The sequence below is a fragment of the Callospermophilus lateralis genome, chromosome 7, assembly GCF_048772815.1.
Source record: "Callospermophilus lateralis isolate mCalLat2 chromosome 7, mCalLat2.hap1, whole genome shotgun sequence".
NCBI lineage: Eukaryota > Metazoa > Chordata > Mammalia > Rodentia > Sciuridae > Callospermophilus > Callospermophilus lateralis.
In genome coordinates this window covers 65601766-65622564 of record NC_135311.1, presented here as the reverse complement: position 1 = coordinate 65622564, position 20799 = coordinate 65601766, and the positions used below count along the sequence as shown (strand labels likewise).

The 20799-nt window shown below is 32.6% G+C and overlaps 1 protein-coding gene and 1 non-coding gene across 5 annotated transcripts in view; both read right to left on the bottom strand.

Annotated features, from left to right (window-relative positions):
* The window catches only part of Evi5 (ecotropic viral integration site 5), a 213554-nt gene that overhangs the window by 40085 nt on the left and 152670 nt on the right, over positions 1-20799 (bottom strand). The gene's annotated exons all lie outside the window — the stretch shown is intronic.
* On the bottom strand, positions 6858-7044 carry LOC143405384 (U2 spliceosomal RNA). Its single transcript, XR_013092084.1, has one exon. It is a non-coding gene; the product is annotated as a U2 spliceosomal RNA (small nuclear RNA).

The following is a 20799-nucleotide window of genomic DNA, read 5'->3' as shown; positions in this document are numbered from 1 at the left end:
AAAATTTTTTGATTGTCAATGGACCTTTCATCTTATTTATTTACGTATGATGCTGAAGATCGAACTCAGGACCTCACACATGCCAGGCAAGCGCTCTACCACTGAGCCACAACTCCAGCCCCAGGTGTCTTTTATTCATTAAGGAAAAAGTCAAAGTTTCAAAGAGAAAACATTTTATTACTTGATTAAGTTCAATTGTATACAGTTGTCCTTTTAGATTGAAGTATAACTTTATAAAACATAATGCTGGGTTTCTTATGCAAAATTTTACATCCAAGAAGCCAGACTATGATTTCCATTAAACTACTGCTTCTGTAAAGATATACACACAAAATGAATAACAATTGAGTGCAAAACTGGTAAACTGAGGAAATAGGAAAGCTGATTAGGCAGTTCCAGGTTCTAGCAGTGACCCTGCAGTAAGAAAAATTCAAAACAGAAGTAAAAAGTGAGAATTATCTTAAATGCTATTTAATAAATTAAAATGTTCAAATTACTATTTATCTAAAAGTCTGTGATTTTTTATGTTGTTCTAACAAGCTGTCATTTAAGATGTTACTTCAAAGTCTTTTAGGATACCCTGTAAGTATTCAACTGGAATATATATTTACAATACCAAAAGCATACAAAAAATTACTATATTCTAAGTAGGTATCAATTTTATTTCATTTCTGAAACAGTTAATTATCTTGCTTTTCTTTTTCTTTTTTGGTACCAGAGATTGCACTCAACCACTGAGCCGCACCCCCAGCCCTATTTTGTATTTTATTTAGAGAGAGGGTCTCACTGAGTTGCTAAGTGCCTCTGCCACTGCTGAGGCTGGCTTTGAACTTGCAATCTTCCTATCTCAGCCTTCCAAGCTGATTACAGGCGTGCACCACTGCATGCAGCCTGAGAGAGTTAATTATCTAATGATTTAGATTTTTCCAAGTATTTTTATAGCTTTCTATTTTCAAACAGTGTCCACATGTTTGTTTCTGATAAGCAGGTGGGAAAATGTCAGCTACACTAATAAATTTACCAGAAACCTGCATTTTCTTGAGGTTTTCTTTTGGTCTAGCTGATAACAACAGACTGCCAGCCAGTTAGCTGGTTTCCTAAGTACAACTAATTGGAAAGTAACAGAAAAAGAGACTCAATATCAACAATTTTGATATTCTGTACTTTCACTGGAGACCTTAAATGCATACCTTTTGTCTCATCATAGATGAATCTTTACATCAAAAGAGCATAAAGTAACATTTGTAAAAGGCATAGATGTACATTTCACTCTCTGATATATTTTTGGATGTTGGCAACTACAATTATGATGTCTATAATAATGATTCCTTTTAAGGCCTTAAACTAGACAGTTTAGTTTATAAGGCTCTTACACAAAATGTCAACAAGAACTTAGTTAATGATATGAAATGCATGTTAAGTGTTTAAGGATAAAGTATAACAATGTAACTTACTTTGAAATTTATAAAAAATAAGATTGCCAAGATGGTAGATGAATATCTTATAAAGTAAAAACTACACAAAACAATTCATTTCTCATTTCTTCCCACTATCTGATAAAAAGTAAGCACTGGTCCACACTGTACTTCATTTACATATATAAAAAGTCACATCTTCTAAAGGTTACTTATTAACTCTTCATTTAAAAATCTATCCTTTGTTCTACTGAATAAGGTTCTGTATTACTACTGACAAGTAATACAGATTAAGTATTCCTCCTCCAAAATGTTTGTGTTTTGGATACCAGATTTTAAAAAATATTTGCATATGCATAATGAGATATCTCAGGAGTGGGACTCAGGTCTAAACATGAAATTGATTAATGTTTTATAAACTCCTATTCACATAGGCTAAAAGTAATTTTATATAATATTCTCAGCATACCTCATTTGACTGCAATCTGTCATGTAAAGTCAGGTGTGGAATTTGCACACATGACATCAAGTTATTTTGGATTTTCAGATTAGAGATGCTCAACCTATAATAACATCCAGAATAAGAAGCTACACACCATCAGGGCTGGGGCTATTGCTCAGTAGCATACTTGCCTAGCATGTGTGAGGCACTGGGTTCTATTCTCAGCACCACGTATAAATAAATAAAAATAAAGGTCTATCAACAACTAAAAAGAATTTTTTTTAGTTGTAGATGTACAGAATATCTTTATTTTTATTTATTTTTTTATGTGGTGCTGAGGATCAAACCCAGAGCCTCACATGTGAAAGGCAAGCACTCTACCACTGAGCTACAACCCAGCTCAAGAAACTTTTTAAAAAAGAAGCTATACACCATAACTGAGTAAAATTTTTGAATGTCACATTATTTGAGCAACCACTGAATCAATAACTGCAAACAAGATGTGATTATTATGTTTTTTCTAGACCATACAAATCAGGTCCTAACCTATGTGGTTAGGGTGGGATAATTTCAATACTGTTGACACTATATAATGGGAGATAGGAATAACCACAAAATCTACTGCAAAAGAATACAGAAATAAAGGCTGGGGCTAGAGCTCCATGATAGAGCACTTGTCTAGCATGTGTGAGACAATGGGTTCAATCCTCAGCACCATATAAAAATAAATAAATAAATATACTGTGTCCATCTACAACTAAAAAAATCTATATTTTAAAAAAGGGATGAAATGAACATAACTTAAAAAAAGATTACAGAGATGAATTATAACTTGACACTATTTTTAAGCTATATTGTTTTAATAAATTCTTAATTTATACTAAGATTTAGTCATACACATTGAGCTTTTCTAATCTGAAATGCTCCAAACTCTAAAACTCTTTGTACACTATCATGATGTTACAAGTGGAAAATTCTAATCCTTTATTTCATGTGACTTTCGATAAGGGATACTCAATTTGTATATGGACATAAAGCTCCCTCTTTTTTTTTTTTTTTTGGTGGTGGTGGTGGTGCTGGGGATTGAGTCCAGGGCCTTGTGCATGTAAGGCAAGCATTCTACCAACCGAGCTATATCCCAAGCTAAACAAAGCTCATTTTTTAGTCAATTTTACATAAGGAGGAAAACCTTTTGAGGGCAGAAATGACAAAGAGAGCAGTCTATAGTATCATGGTTAATGACATATTGGAACACAAATCAAACCTTTTCAGAGTATATTATACTTCTAAACTTTTTAATTATATGAAGCAATAAGCCCTCTTTATTATCTAGGCCAGTATAAACTGGCATCTGTGTTGTCCAAAATAAAGTTTTTACCCAAATAAATATTTTAAAAGATATGGCTAAGTGAATACAATAATATAAACAATATAACCTAGGAAATATTTAAGACAATGGTTACCAAAGATGACTGTGGAGAAGTATCATTTTGGAATTTTTATAAACATAAAGATGAAGAAAACAGACTCCTGACCTACTGAATTCTAAATAACTGGAAGGGGGTCCTGAAAATCAGTATGCTTTGAAATCTGCTCTGATATAGCCATAGTATAGGCTACATTTGAAACACAGTGGTCTTATTAAGAAAATCAACCCTTTTAAAACACTAATTCAAAATTCTGTGTACAAGCCATTAATATATACAATAATCATATCCCAATATTATTAAATTCCTAATAGGATAATCTATTTCCTAAGGATGTCCAATAGTATTTTCCCTGTTTAATTTTATTATATGTTTTAGTTTAATTTTACATATAACAAAAATGCACCATGGTAAATGACCAAGACTCATAAACTTATTTACATATATTCTCCACATTTCCAGAGTGAATATATTTTAAAACATAAATAGAGGGAAACTGTCAAGAGTCCTTAATTTAATTTCTTTCAATTCTGCTATCAGTTTCACTTCACATTATTTCCATGTTAAGTTTCAGCTGGTCAGTTCCCTGTCTTTAAGGGTTGGTTCAATTTTGAACTCAAATCCTTTTCTTGGTTAACCTAGATCTCAAACAGAAAATATTATTTTAAAGTTTGGTAAGGTATGATGAGGAACTAAACAAAACGTTTATGATCTGAGAAAATTCCACACACATGACCCCTATGACCAATAACTAAGGTAACTGTTTTAAAGAATGAAGAAAAACCAAAGATTTGGGGACCAGGAAAATAATTCTTTAAGCACTTGGAAGCATCAATATTTGTAAAGAGATATGAAAATAAATGAGGGAAATATTCCAATTTTTTAACTTATTTATTTGGCAACGGTTTGACATAGTAAAACAAGCTATATTCTCTAATATAACAAGTGTGCGTATAGACGAATACTGTACTAAGAGCAGTGATTTTTGTATTCAACTATCTGGACTACTAGTGGCCTTTGCCATATACATTCACCTACTGTATTTCCACAATAAAAGAAATGAAGAGGAAGAGACAGATGTGCCTAGTGTGTGTCACATAATCTATAGTTTACTGAAAAACCAACAAGTGTGGCCCACAAAAAAAAAAAAAAATAGAAAAAGTGATGTTAGGGGAGGGGAGGAGAGGGGGGATAGGGAGGGTAGCAGAATACAACTGACACTAGGATTGCTGTATGTTTACACATGATGTATAACCAATGTGATCCTGCAATCTGTACACGTGGAAAAATGAGAATTCATACTCTATTTGAATCAAATGTATGATATGTCAAGATCACTGTATTGTCTTGAGCAACTAATAAAAACAGTAGAAAAACTATCTGTGTAGTAGGAAGTAGATATTTTATTCAGAGGTAACTTTACCTACATCTACTGCATTCCAATACACCATTTAAAAGTTGAAGAATTAAATGTGGTGGTACAGCAAGCCAGAAGATTAAAAAGAAAATTAAAAAAAGTATTTTCTATGGTTCTAAGCAACATGTGTTTGTATGTTATAGTGCAATAAAACCAAGATGAGTATGATGTTAAGTTGCTCTGAACAAGTGTTTGGGGAGAAAGTGGGTTTAGTAATGCATAACCACTAAAAAAGGCAAGAGAAATAAAAGAACTTCAAACCTGCTTAAATGTATAAATTTATTCAGGTTTATTTTGCTAAAAAGAAATTGTAATAAGCATGTCTAAAAGGCCATTCTTGTTTGTTTCTTTATCTATGTTCTTAATGTTGGTTATAATTTACCCTATCTTGCCACAGGAAGAATACTTCCTTAGACAGGAAGATAGCTGATTTTAAAAGCTGTGTTTCAAGATGTGGGTTTTTAAATACCCTATATGATCAAACAATTCATTAACGAGTTTTTGAGAACTGAACCAGTTAACATCTAGTTAATGTACTAGATGTAACAGTGAGGTAGTAGAAAGCACCCTAGTCCAGGAGGCAAATATAAAAGATCTAGATTTTTATTTACATTCTAGTTTTCAAAATTTTCAAATCTACAGAAGAGCTGAAGTAACAGTAAAATGACACCATATGCCCTTTAGTTTTATTTACCAATTAGTATATTGCTTTATTAGCTTCTGTTCTTTCTATACATAATCCAACATATATTATGCATGCAATGTACTTATGTATGCAAACATATTTTTTCTGAACCGTTTGAACATAAATTACAGATATCATGACATTTTACTATAAACTCCAAAATGCATCTTATATGGAACTGTCCTATGTAACCAAATGCCATTATAATAAATTAACAGTAATTCCGTAATATCATTGAACATATATAGTTCCTATTCAAATTTTCCCCAAACGATTCAAATGTTTTATTTCTGTCCAAAATCAAACCAAGGTTCATGCTATATTTGGTTATTATATCTCCCTAGTCTCATTTGATGTATGATAGTCCCTTCTGTATTTTTTGTTTTTCATGGCACTGTTAGCTTTTTTGAAGAATGTATTGTTCAAGCTAAAACAGAAAAACCTCCTACTCCAATGAAACTCTAAGAAATAGTTTTATTCCTTTTTCAAACCAAAGAGGTATGATTATATATATATATATATATATGGTAAAAGGTTGTTTATATATATATATATATATATGGTAAAAGGTTGTTTAGATAAAGGGAGTTAGTTATGGAAGACATAAGCAAAGAAAATTAAATATCTTAAAAGCAGAAAACTTATAAGAATAGCACTAGAAGACAGCTTTTTATATAATACACTGGTAAATATATATTTTGTTATTTATATATATTTTATTATTTACCTATTACAAATATTTGGTAAAATATAAACAATAAATATTGGTAATTGCGGGGGTTTTTTGGGTCTCTCTCTTTTTTTGTACTGGGTATTGAACCCATGGCACTTAACTACTGAGCCACATCCCACATCCCCTTTTTCTATTTTATTTTGAGGCAGGGTCTGGCTGTGTTGTTTAGAGTCTCACTAAGTTGCTGAAGCTGGCTTTGAACTTGCAATTCACCTGCCTTAGCCTCCCAAGTTTCTGGGATTATAGGCATATGCCACCACAACCAGGCTTTTTTAGTTTCTTAATAAGAGACTAACCTATAGAATTTATTTATTTATGGTTTTTTGTTTTTGCTTTTTTTTTTTTTTTTTGGTATTGGGATTGAACTTGGGGGCACTCAACCACTGAACTACATTCTCAGCCCTATCTTGTATTTTACTTAGAGACAGAGTCTCACTAGAGTTGCTTAGTGCCTCGCCATTGCTGAAGCTGGCTTTGAATTCGCAATGCTCCTATCTCAGCCTCCTGACAGGCTGGGATAACAGGCATGTGCCATCATGCCGCCTAGGTTTAATTTTTTAATCCTATGAAATTCAAACAACTTTCTCCAGGGTTAGGGGTGAAGCTCGATACAGTGCATGGATAAGGCCCTTGGTTCATCTCCAGCACCACAAAACAAACAAACAAATATAACTCTGTCTATATTTGGTATCATTTTAAGCATACATAAAAGACTTTTAGCTATCTATCTTCCCCCCAAGGGGATACACTGTTCCTGGAAGACTGCAATACCAGGGGGATATATGGAGAGGGTAAAGCAAGCTCCTATTTCATCTCCCTGCTCCAAATCCATTTAATAACTTGTCCTTGGATAGAGGATATATCAGATATTAAACTGATAAGAATGGATACTACACTTATCCTAGCCAAAAGGTTCAGAAGTGATCAGCCTGTTACTTTTGTCATCTGTCTCACTGAGAAAAAGTATTCTATAGAATAGGACTAAAATTCCGAAGAAGTATATTGTTAGTGTTCCACCAACTACAATACCTCTAAGAAAGAGAAGACTTGCTATAAAAGGAAAAGTATCAAATAGGCACTCATTAAGTTTTACCTTGTTAACTGAAAGTGTTCACATGGCTGGAAAACTCTGTAGCTGAAGAAAATTTGATTCATCTTCTATATAATGGAATTATTTTGATTCCTCATTTTTCACTTATGGAAGTTAGCTCAGTAAAAGATTCATCTCTGTTTTTATTCTTTGGCCTTTTCTTGGGTACCACAGAATTAAACTTCAAATAGGACCAATAGGCACTCTTTTGTCTTGTGTCGTTTTTGGACAAGAAAAAGATGTATGGTGATATATTCCATTTGCTAATGATAAACACTGTCATACTAGCTAAAGTAAGATCCTGACAAGTCCTTTAGACAGTGGTGTGAATCGATACCAAAACTTTTTCAATAGTTAATTCCAAAAGGCTATTCTGGATCCATGTGAAAATTATTTCCTCTTTTTGTCATTTTACCCCTATTGCTGTTACTCCAGATCCTCTTCTTTTAGCTTGATGACTATTATGATGACTACTTCCTTACTCTGGATTCTTATCACTACATCTTTCTTTTAAACAAGACTTTACCCAGATTAAGAAATAAATTCTCACAGGCTAGAGATGTGGCTCAGTGGCACAGTGCTAGCAGGCATGCCTGAGGCCCTGGGTTTGATGCTCAGAACTACAAAAAAACAAAACAAAACAAAACAAAAAAAAACACCAAAATGAAATAAAAATAATAAATTCTCTTTTTGTAGCAAGGCCCCTTTGTATTTGTGTGAAGTCACTGAAATTCCTTTCATATCATTGAAATACCTATCCTCCCCACTGGAACCTTAAGTGTATTTCTCCTCACAGGAGGCTTGATGTAAGCACAGCCCAGCCTCACTAGGACTGTTAAATTAAAATGTACTCAGTGGTTAACTAACTTATCTTTCTCTTTTCTTTTTCTCCCTCCTTCCTTCCTTCCTTTGATTGGGGATTGAACCCAGGGACACTCTACCACTAAGCTATATCACCAGAACTTTTATGTTTTTATCTTGAGACAGAGTCTAAATTGCTGAGGCTGGTCTCAAAGTTGGGATCCTCCTGTCTCAGCCTTCTTAGCTGCTGAGATGACAAGCATGCACTACTGTGCTTGACTTGTTTTTTTATTTTGAATATATCTTATGTATATTACAAAATACCAATTATACTTATTGTTATGTTATCTGTCATCTATGTCTGTTAGCTAACAGCTATATAGTTCTATATTCTTTTTATTTATTCTGATTATTTCAAGCTTTTCCTCCATGCCAATATTTTTTACATTTTAGTAGCATCTACTGAATATAATTTTATTCACTGAATAGACTAAACTTTTGTGATTTCTGCAATAATATGCTGGCTTCAGTTTGTTTTCTTAGAAATCTTCCTGTTGACCTCATATTATCATCTTGTTTTTTGATATCTGAACTTTATTATATTTATGTTGTTTTTACAGTGTGAAGTCATTGTAATTCCTTTCTTATCCTTGAAATACCTATCCTCCCCACTGGAACTTTTGATTTGCAAATGCTCTCTCTTTCTCTGTTATAATAACATAAACCATAATGCCAAGCCATCTCTTTTCATCATGTTCATAGTATATGACTGTCCATGTGTTCCAAATGCTCTTATAATTTGGCTAACAATAACTCTCTGCAGCATTTGAGATCCATTTCCTTTGTCTTCCACTCTCAAATTCACTCTCACTTTTCAACTAAGGGAACATGTTGCACAAGGAGAGAAAGAACCTGGCTAAACTAGGGCTCTATTTACTCTTCTGAGATGTTCTTAGATATTTTGCACCATTTAATTGGGGGACTATATCCCCCAAGCTAAGTTTAGGATTCTGAGTGTATCTCAAAAGTAAGCATGATGGTTGCTCTAGGCTTTCGTTTTAGCTAAGACAGGTGTCTATGTCTCATCTCTCTCACTGCCTTGGTTCTTGGAGAAGTCTCTACCACTTCCCAGTTGGAAAATTAAACACTTGTTTTCTTTCTCTCCACCCTTGGGATGTGAATGAATTCTCTTAGGATTCTGCTGACTTGCCTACAGAGCTTGGAGTGTGGGACAGGAGGGGACAGACAGCTGACTTAGGAAGCCATGACTCACTGGGGCTCTCTGCTCTACAACTGCCTATTTATTTTGTTAGCTGTAAGTTTTTAAAGTTTATTGCATTAGATTATGCTCCTTTTCTTCTCAGGTTGCTTTTGGTGAAAAATATTTTTTTACCTTTTAGAAACATTATTATTTACTTTTTTGTCAGATGGTTGGTGTAATTCTGAGATTTTTTTTTTTAAACAGCCTTTATTTATTTTTTTTAAAGAGAGAGAGAGGTAGAGAGAGAGAATTTTAATATTTATTTTTTAGTTATCAGCGGGCACAACATCTTTGTTTGTATGTGGTGCTGAGGATTGAACCCGGGCCGCATGCATGCCAGGCGAGTGCGCCACCGCTTGAGCCACATCCCCAGCCCCTCTGAGATGTTTTAATCTACCTCTGGAGCAACATTTATATAAATAAATGTATCTTTATTTAAATATGTAAATATGCATTTATTTAAAATGTAGATGCTCCTCAACTTATAATGGGGTTATGTCCGATTGTAAAAATCCAAAGTATATCTAATAAACCCAATTTATGAACATCACAGGTAAGCAACACATTGCACTGCAGAGTACTGGTTGTTTACCTCGGGGATTATGTGACTGATGAGCAGCAGCAGCTCACTGCTACTTGGGAGACAACAGTATTCAGCATATCAGTAGCACAAAAACATCAAAATTCAAAATCTGAAGTCTCATTTCTACTAAAAGCATATTATTTTTGCATCAACATAAAGTTGAAAAATTCTAAGTCTGAGGATTGTCTATAATTAGAACCTGGTACCTGTTCTTAATGGTATAGAATGTTCCTCTTGTTTGTGACTGTTTTCTTCTTTATAAAAATTAATTCAGCAAAATTTTTCAGTACCTATTAAATGCCAGGTAATAGGCATACAGTAGTAAATATGACAAAGTTCTAATATATGTATGAAAGTTAATTTTTAAAGTGAAGATAAATTTACACACCGGTAAGAGTCATTAAAAATGTAAAAAAGCTGAGCACAGTGGCTGTGCATGCCTGTAATCCCAGCAACTCAAGAGGCTGAGGCAGGAGGATCACGAGTTCAAAGCCAGCCTCAACAAAAGCTAAGCAACTCAGTGAGACTTTGTCTCTAAATAAAATACAAAATAGGGCTGGGGATGTGGCTCAGTGGTTGAGTGACCCTGAGTTCAATCATCAGTACCCCCCACCAAAAGTAAAATATGATGATGACATAGAGTAAGTAAGGGTCCTACTTTATATGATGATCAGGAAAAATATGTGAGTCAGTAACTGCTGAGATTTAAATGATGAGAAGGAACCAGCCATGAGAAGATCAAGGAAACTGCAAATGTAGGAAAGAGAAAGAACAAAAGCCTTAATGTAGGAATGAAAGACCTTTATTTGAGAAACACAAAAAAGTGGATGTTGCTTCAATCAACTTGTAAAGGGGAATGTAGGTTAAGAGGTACCAGAGAGGGGATGGAGTTGTGGCTCAGTGGTAGCGTGCTTGCTTTGCACGCATGGGGCACTGGGTTTGATCCTCAGTAGCACATAAATAAATAAAATAATAAAATAAAGGTATTGTGTCCATCTACAACTAAAAAAAAAATTTAAAATAAAAGAGGTATCACAGAAGTATGCAGGATCCAGACAACTCGGGGACATTAGGGCCATAGAACAAGTGCTGTACTTTTGCTAAATTGACTAGGTTCCTTTGTTGCTTTTTTCTTATAATTATTTGGGAATTTTGATTCTTATATTCTTTCTAGCAATGGTTACCTTAAAAGTTATTTAAATGAATGTGCATTTTGAAAACTATGATAATTGTATAATTCATATAAAGAGTGAGTTCCTACCCTTTGCTACTCCTGTGCATCAAGCTCTTTATAATGTCCCGGGTGAATATTTCAACAGTTTTGATGGAGATCACTATACGTAACAAAAACATATATGCATATGTATTTAAATGCATGTATACTAATGTACTCATTATATATTTGAAATGTACAGATAAGCATATTCTATGTCTTCAACACACATGCACACACTTTACATAAACACTCATATACAGATACCTACATAAATTATTTAACTCATGCAAGTAGAATATGACAAATACTCTGTCCATAATTTGCTTTTTTAATATATATATGTATATATGTGTATATATATATATATATATATATATATATATATATATATATATTTAGTTGTAGTTGCACACAATAGCTTTATTTATTTATTTATTTATTTTTATGTGGTGCTGAGGATCGAACCCAGCGCCTCATATGTGCTGAGCAAGCACTCTAACGCACAGCCACAACCCCAGCCCCATAATTTGCTTTAAAAAAAAAATATATATATATGTATATACATACACATATATATATGCATATATTTTTAAATTGTAGTTGGACACAATATCTTTGTTTTATTTATTTTTATATGGTGCTGAGGAACAAATCCAGTGGCTCCCACATGCTAAGGGAATACTAGGGGAACGCTCTACTGTTAAGGCACAACACCAGCTCCTCCCATAATTTGCTTTTTAATCACTTAATGTCTTATAAAGGTATTTCCTTATTCTTCCTAAAGGAAGTCAAATATTCTAGAGTATGAATATACCATGGTTTAAATGTTCTCCTATTGATGTGTGATTAATAAATTTAAAAAATACTGTAATTGAGTTTGATTTCCAGTACCAAAAACAAATCATAACCCCCCTCCCCAAAATACTATAGAAATAATGTTGGAACTATGCACCCATCCTAAGAACTTTAACATAAAGAACACAAATCTAGAGTACAAATAAAAATAAGAACAGGAATTAGTAAGATATAAAGGAAAGGTAGTTTATCACTTAAATTTGCAATTTTTACTAGTATCGTACTAGCCATTGGTTTTTTTAGATTGTGTTGGCTGCTGGAAGTGTCACAGCCTTCTCCTTTTTTGAATTTCCTTCAGAAATTTAATTTTTCAAAGGCTGATAATTAGTTATTAAGGTCTTACATATTAACTTTAAAACATGAAATAACTACTTAATACATCTTAACATTTTAATCCTGGCAATTAAAATTGAAAACATCGCTTACAGATAGACATCACACCCTTAAAGGAAATAACAGAAACAATTAGTAATCTCCTTATGCTCTTTTCATAGAGATTTCAAAATAAATCTAAGGTTATACATAGGATGTGGGTTTTTCTCTGGGAGCAGTATTACAGAAGGTTTGTGGTATTAGATGGGTCATGACACAATGCAGGTTGCTTAGTCTCAAACACAAGTGTAAAGCTTACGTTTAAAAAATGTTTTATATTATATCCACAGATAAAAAGTCTAATAAAAACTGAAATTACCAAAGTATAGTGAACTTCTCTAAGTTTTGTAAAAATCAAACCATTTTAGAGATAACTTAAAAAACAATTCCTTTACTGTTTTAAAGGTTAAATAACACTTTTTTTTTAAGACCGTCTTATGAAACTAGGTTCAACGGTTACAGAGGCCATCATATTAACTTGCAACATGGCAGAATTTTTACATTCTAATTTGTTATTTTCTATTCATGCATTAAAGTAAAAATGTTCAAAGCAAGTTAGAACTGCATATGAAATCACTATAGCAGAACAAAACCCAATGATTTGAGTAAATCCATGAAATGTGATAAGTAATCAACTTGATTAATCAATATAACCAAACTGAAACATCAATAGCAACCACTAAGCCATAGTAAGTTACTACTGATTTGTACTTAACCCCGAGAAAAATTAATCAGAACGGTAAATGTGGTAAGCGTTAGCCTCTTCGTGACTTCAAGGTGACTCATTTGAAACATCTAAACACAAATCATATTCATATCACGTACTACTAATAAGTTTTCAAAATAGTTTCCTGTAACTTAAAGTCATGGACACAAAGGTTGGAATATTATTTTTAGTGATCAAAAAAATTCATAAAAATATCTTCAAAAAATGTAAAATGGAGAAAAGAAATTGGATTTTTTTCCTCTAGCACTTTTCAATGCTAAGACTAATCTCATTTCAAAAGAGAAATACATAAACACATACACACACATACAGAATGTGTTAAAGTGATACTTTTTATAGGACCAGATAAGGGCACAAATGAAAAGATCAGCATTTACATAAAGTCTAAAAGCTAAAAAAATGTTTCTTTTAAATTATAGTTTAATTAGAAATGAATCAATTTTGTGATCAATATTTAAAATTATATAATTCCATAAGTTTCTAAAAACCATGAAATCACATATACTATTTTGTTAATATTAGACATATTTAGAATACTTTTAACTTACAGAAAAAATGAGATGAGTTCTCATGTACCCCAGGCACTCAGTTTCCCTTATGATTAACATCTTATATTATGCTGTTATAAATGATGACCCAATATTGATACATTATTACTAATTAAAATCCATAGTTGTTCATATATTTTATATATGTGTGTATATGTGTATGTGAGTGTGTGTGTGTGTGTGTGTACACACACTTTTTGGGGAGGGTGGGTACTAGAGATTTAACCTAGAGGCCTTTACTACTGAGCTACACCTCTTTTTAAAATTTTTTTTTTTAGTTGTAGATGGACACAATACCTTTATTTTATTTATGTGGCGCTGAGGATCAAACCTAGGGCTTCACACATGCTAGGCAACTGTTCTACCACTGAGCCACAACCCCAGCTCCTCTAGCTCTTTTTTATTTTTCTTTTGAGACAAGGTCTTACTACGTTTGCTAAGGCTGGCCTCAAAATTGCGATCCTTCTGCCTCAGCTTCCCAAGTCACTAGGATTATAAGCATGTGCCACTAGCTTGATTTGCTTCTTTTTAAACCTGTCTTTTTTTCCTGTTCTAGGATTTTATCCAAAATACTATACTATATTTATTTGTTATTTTCCTTAGGTTCCTTTTACCTCCAACAGTTTCTCAGACTGTGGTTGCTTTTCACAATCTTCACAGGTTGGAAATGTTACCATTCAGGTGTTTTGGAAGATGTCTACACTGGAATTTGATACTTTTCTCATGCTTAACACTAAGGTTATAGATTACTGGGAGGAAGACTAAGAGATGAAGTTTCCATTTTCACCACATCACATCATAGCAAGGGTGTATAAATACGGCGTGATTTGTGACTGATGATGTTATCCTTGATTATCTTGCTTAAGTAGTGTTTTTCAGGTTTCTGCACTGCAAGGTTACTCTTTTACCCCTGTACTTTCCAAACAGTACCTTTTGGAGGGAAGTCACTATGTGTAGTCCACTTGAGGAGTAGAGATTCATACTTTCCATTCTTCAGGACAGAGTATCTACAAAAATTACTTGGAATCCTTGTGCATATTTGTCTCTACTGCCCCATTTATTAATTTATTCAATCATTATATCACATGGACAAACATTTATTTTATAAACTGGGTTAAAAATCCACTACTACTTTAAATGTATTTTTTCCCCTCAAATTGTTCTGTTTGCCCATTAGGAGCTCTTTCAAGCGGGCTCCTCTGTCTCTTTAACACACCCCTAAAAGCTTTCCTTGAGCATTTCCTTACTTTCTGGCATTACAAGATGTTATAGGCTTATCTTGTACTTTCCTGACACAGTTACAGAATCAGTCATTTCTTTGAGGACTCCTAGTTCCATTTACTGAAGAATGGCATTAGAAATCAAAATCTGAATGCTAGATATACATGAGCTAATTTTTATAAGTGCAAGATGATCACTGATATTAAGGTACTTAAGATTTTATCCTCCTTCCTTAAGGAGACCTTGCTATGAGTTGGTCTTAGGGGATGTCCATGATAATTTTCATTTCTAGTTGAAGCAACATTCTAAAACCTCTCTTTAAAATTAATTGCATATGGAAGTTGGATAACAAAGAATCATCACTGAGCATTTTAGGGAAAAGAATTTGAACAGAATTTCACAATCCCTAATGACAAAGTAGCAAGTTGAGTAAAAGTGTCTATATATCCAACTTCTTTGTTGAGAATCAGTGTTAGGATTAGATACAATTACTTAGCATGTATGAATATGCTACAACAAAACCCATTATTCTGTACAATGAAAATATACTAAAAAAATTTCCCATGAAAAAAAAGACCAGATACAAAATAGCTATTTTCTCAAATTTAAAAATGCTTAAAAGTGAAAAATTCTTAAAGAAAGATAAAGTATTTTAACATTTAAGTTGTTCAAACTGGTAACCAAAAATAACTGTTGTTTTGTGGTGGTAGTGGTATCTTCCAAAAAAGAAGTGTGTTAGCTTAGACTTGGCATATAAACTCTCATCCTTCATTAAACTGTTAACAAATTAGCTCAGGAAATTGGAAAGTACAGATTAATTACAAAGCTTTACGGTAAAATCCATCACTCAGTAATCTCATAATTTTGCATAATTTAAAAAATATAATGTTTTAAAGTTAATAGTAATGGTTTTATCACTTCCTTTCTATCTCTGCCAAAATTATGTGCTGATCTGAGTACACTGATTTAAACCTAGCTGCTGCATTCTATGTCAGAACAGAATTTTGAGTAGGTGTTTTCTTAAGTCAAGAGTGGTTGGGGTATTGCCCATCTGAGGCATCCCTAGAGGTTAACTGTTGGGCAAACTAACGAAAGTGGGTAAATGTTACTGGGTACCAGGAAGAGAACCAAAAGCTGGATTTGAATAGACCTACACTGTTTTAAATGAAAAACTTTCCATTAGTTGTAACAAAGTAGCATAAATTTAAAGATGTGCTTTAGCAGATTTAACATGGTTATGACAAATCAATATGCTGATCTTTATAATAACCAAAATACAAACTCATTTCCAGGTTAACTATCAAGAGGCTTGGGTTCAATTCTCACCTATTTTCCTTGACTGAACAAAAATTAACTTTTCTGTGTTTTGTCCCACTACCTGGAAAGTAAAATGGTTCTATTTGTATTAATGTAAAAATAAAGTGTTCAAATGATAAATAACATTCATATCAATAGAATGTAGAAAATTCCACCAACAGAAGGAAAAAAGTTAATTTTTAGTTACCATTTTCCTTCAATCTAAATACTACACAGGCTTATAATTTTTCTGAATCAAGTTCAATCAAATCTTTTTAATAGATTAAATGTTATCTAACTCAATCACACTATGCTCAAAACCCTTCAAATGACTCCACATTACTCGGAGAAAGCCAAGTTCTTAGAGTATATAATAGGCCCTACTTACCTCTGGACTTCCTCTATTTTTGCCTTCTTGCTCCACCTGAGGCTCTGTTCAGACATGGTTCCCACTGCCTGTAGACCCTTTGCCCTTACTCTTAGCAGAGAATTCTCCTAAATTTGCCTGTCTCACCTGCTTCAAATCTTTGTTTAAATGTCAGGTTCCAATGAATATTTCCTGGCCACAAAATTAAAATAGCAACAGTCCCCGACTCATACCATTACCATCCTCCCTTTCCTATTGTTTTTCTTCATTGTATTCACCAATTCCTAATTATACACAATGTGATTTAATTTATTTTGTTCATCTAATTTTTCTTTCTACAATGAAGTTCAATGAGGAAAGAAATTTTTGTGTTTTGTTCACTGACTAGGTAAAGTGTTTTGAATAGTGACTGGCACAAGGTAGGTACTCCATAAATCTTCACTGAATCATCATCAACACCCCATTTAAATTAATAATTTAATCTGTTCTTCACATCTGAGCTTTTAATGAGAACATTAAAAATCAAATTGATATTTTAGGAACTAAACAATTATACATTCATTTTTTCAGTAAATAAACACATTTTGATTATCTTTAGTATGTTGATGTTAGAAATATAAAGCTAAATAATGGTCCTTACTCCCATTGAGCTTCGGATGTACACAGAGACCAGAAAGCTAAAAAAAAAAAAAAATTAATTACAGTAGGATGAGACAATTGAATAAGAGAGGTCTATAACAGAGTATGTTGGAAGAGCAAACACAAAAAAAATCAGATGGGTTGTTATTAGGAAAGGCTGATCACAACAGGACAAACAAGGTCAAAAAAATAGGGTGGGAAGAACAATACTAAGTGTCATGGGATGAAAGATTTGAAGGATTCTTAACTAGGATACCATGGCTCAAGTTCAGAGTATATATGCTGGGGAAAGTGAAAATAAAGTTAGGAAGGTAGACAGAAATCAGAGCAAAAGGGTTCATTAAGAAGAGTCAGGAGTTAAACTTTGTTCTGATATGGAAAGGAACTAAAAGACATAAATTGATGAACAGGGAACTTGTAATAACTGTAGCTATATAATAAGCAAAGTTATACAGCAAAGTATACTCTTAATATACTACTAAGAAAATTTTAAAAACTATAATGACAGTATGTCCTAATACAAAGAAAAAAATTCATTTTAATCCTGAAAAGATTTAAAGAGTGGGCCTCAAACAACAAAATTTCATTTTAAAATGTCCTCTAGGTTTCAGTTTACTCAACTATTAAATGAGGACATTAACAAAACCTATCTTAAATGGATGTGGTAAACATTAAATAAGTGCAAATACTTAACTGGCTGAGAACACTGCCTGGTATGTATCAAATATTCAGTAATACTACTTATTATTTTTATTATGAGTATTTGGAAGAATTAAAGTTGTCAATAATATTTTGAAACATGGTAAATATATAAAAAATAAAAAATTAGAATAGGGTTTCACAGTGGACAGAAATCAATGTGTGTGTGTGTGTGTGTGTGTGTGTGTGTGTATATAATATTATTATATATTATAGAAAGAACAAAGAACTCAATTCTTTCTTTTTTTCTGATAGAGTCTCATTACACTGCCTGGACTGGTCTTGAACTTAAACGTTGTACAATGTATATATGTATCCAAACAACACATAGTACTCCATAAATTATACAATTATTATGCTTTATATAGCAGCTAAAATATATTTAATTAAAAAGTGAAAATATGTACAACTTACAGCAAAAAGTAATAACTTATGAAAAAAAAAGGTAGCTTAAGAGTATAGTATTTAGGATGAGAATGTTATCAAGATAGAAATTTTGCCATGCAAGCTTTATCTGAGCAAGTATTAGAGACTTGAATGAAGCAAGATGACTATATAACAACTGAAATTCATAACAGTAACTGTGAACTGGAAAAAAATATTAAAATGACATACATATTATAATAATTTCATGTATTTGATGATACCTTGGAATTCAACACCTTAATTTTATAGGTGCACAATCTGTTCCCAAATAAGCACTAGCAGAATGGCAACTCATTCTGTCTGAGAAGAAAGAAAAGTAGGTGGCAGTAACTTTTAAAAACAGTGCCAGGAAAATGTCGAAAATCTGAAAGCTTTTACACTTAAAAATGATTAAGTTCTTTCTATGACACTAAGATAAAACAGCCTTTTCAAAGATGGGAGAGAGGAGGCAGTATTTAGAGAATATTAAGTAGAATATGGATATAGTTATGTCAGAATAATAAAAAGAGGTAGATTATGAACTTTAATCAGACTGAAAGTTTGAAGTTGACTGAAAAATCTCTGAAAACAAATTTAATAAATGTAATCTTCGTAAGTACATACACCATAGAAAATTAGATTACTTCTAAAAATGAGTATTTCTTCACCTGACATATTTCCTTTATCTAAATATGTTTACAAAAGTATGATGTTCATAATTATACTAAAAACCAGGATTATAATAATACATTATATAATAATAAAATTTATTAAATGAATTTGAGAAAATTTGGTTTATGAGAAAAAGTTTAATTCACAAAAGATTACCATTAATTAGAAAACTTAATTGAAAGGGATTTGAAATATAAAAATCTTTAGGTTGAGTTCTCCCCCTAGTGGAACTTGAAAATGGTTTAAGGTATTTCCACAACTAAAAGTCATCTAAAATATAATGCTTTTATAACCAACAAGGGAGCTCTTCAGGTTTTAACAAAAGATCTATTATGAATCTTAATCAGCATTAAATAATAAATGCTGAAGCACTGAGATATTTACTGAAAATATACTTGCTAAATGAATTAACAGCAAGTTAACCAAAGAGCACTTAGTCCTAAGTCCTGAAAGAGAAGGAGAACTACCTCAAAATTCTGCAACCTGTATAACTCAGAAAAATGAGATTTTATATCCCACCTGATTCAAATGTATGATATGTCAAGGTCATTGTATTGTCATGTGTAACTAATTAAAACAAATTAAAAAAATAGTAGAGAAAACAGAAATTTAGGAAGATAGAGCAGCATTCAGATGGGTACACAATTTTGAAATAGTATGAAAGTTGCAGGAACAGGATAATTTGGAGTGCATAGTGTTTATTCAGAGGATTGGTTAGGTGGTAGTGAGAAGTAAAGTTAAAAAAAATGTTTAGTTAAAAATGAAAAGATAAGGATTTCACAATAAGAAGTTTTAATGTGATTTGATAGCTAAAAGGCAGTCCACACAAGTTTCAATGTTTTAGAAGATAGCTCTAATATTTCTGTAGAAAAGCTGAGACTGGAGTAAAAGATGCTGCATGGGAAGTTACTAAACAGATCAAGTAAGGGGTAAGTAGGTGAACTACCAGAATGGTGAGGGAAATAGAAATGCTATGAATGATTCAAAATAGAGGTGTACCCCCACAGCCTGGCAATAGAACTCAGAGCCTCACCCATGATGCTTGGCAAATGCTCTATCACTGAGTCATACTCCCAGCCCAAAACGTTTTAAAATCATTCAGATTACCTCTGATTTAGTTTTAGACTTACTCAAGATTTTTTTCTTTTTCAGGAATAAAACTTTTGATGAGACACTCTAACCTGTATAAGCCATTAAGAATTGTCTAAAGTAAAATCCATAGGATTAGGTAAAATGTTGGTAGGAAAGTAAACTAGCATAAGCACTTTGTAAAATAATTTGTTAATCTACTAACAGGTGGAAAACTTGCACACCTTATATATACATATTATGTTATAGGGTAAAAAAAAGATACCTGAAGTTACTAGTAGGTTGAATAATTTGATAAGAGATGATCCATTAATCAAGACTTGAGATATGAAAGAAGGAAAACATTATGGATAAAACAGAAACATGTCTGACTTTAAACACGTTTAATTCAAAGTGTTGTACAACTTTCAGGTGGAACTATACAGATTACTGGCCTACTTACCAAATACATGATAAAGACAAAAGACAAGTCATAGATTAAGAGTAGATATTCGCAAAACATTTGAAGAACATTAATATATAAGAAATTATATATCCATAAGCAAGAGACAGCCTAAGAAAAATATAAGCAAAAAACCTTATCAGGTACTTTACATAAACAGGAACCCAAATGGCTAACCTTTTTAGTAATGAAATGTAAATTAAAACTGTGACAAAAGATCACTGCATACCCACCAGATTGGCAAAAATTAAACCACGTGACACCATCAAGCATCGGGGAGGATGTGGAACAACAAGAACTTTCATATGCAGCTATTGGGAGTCTAAACTATTACAAGCACTTTGGAAAATAAAGTTGAAGATTCGTAAGCTCTACAACTTGGCAACTCCACATCTTG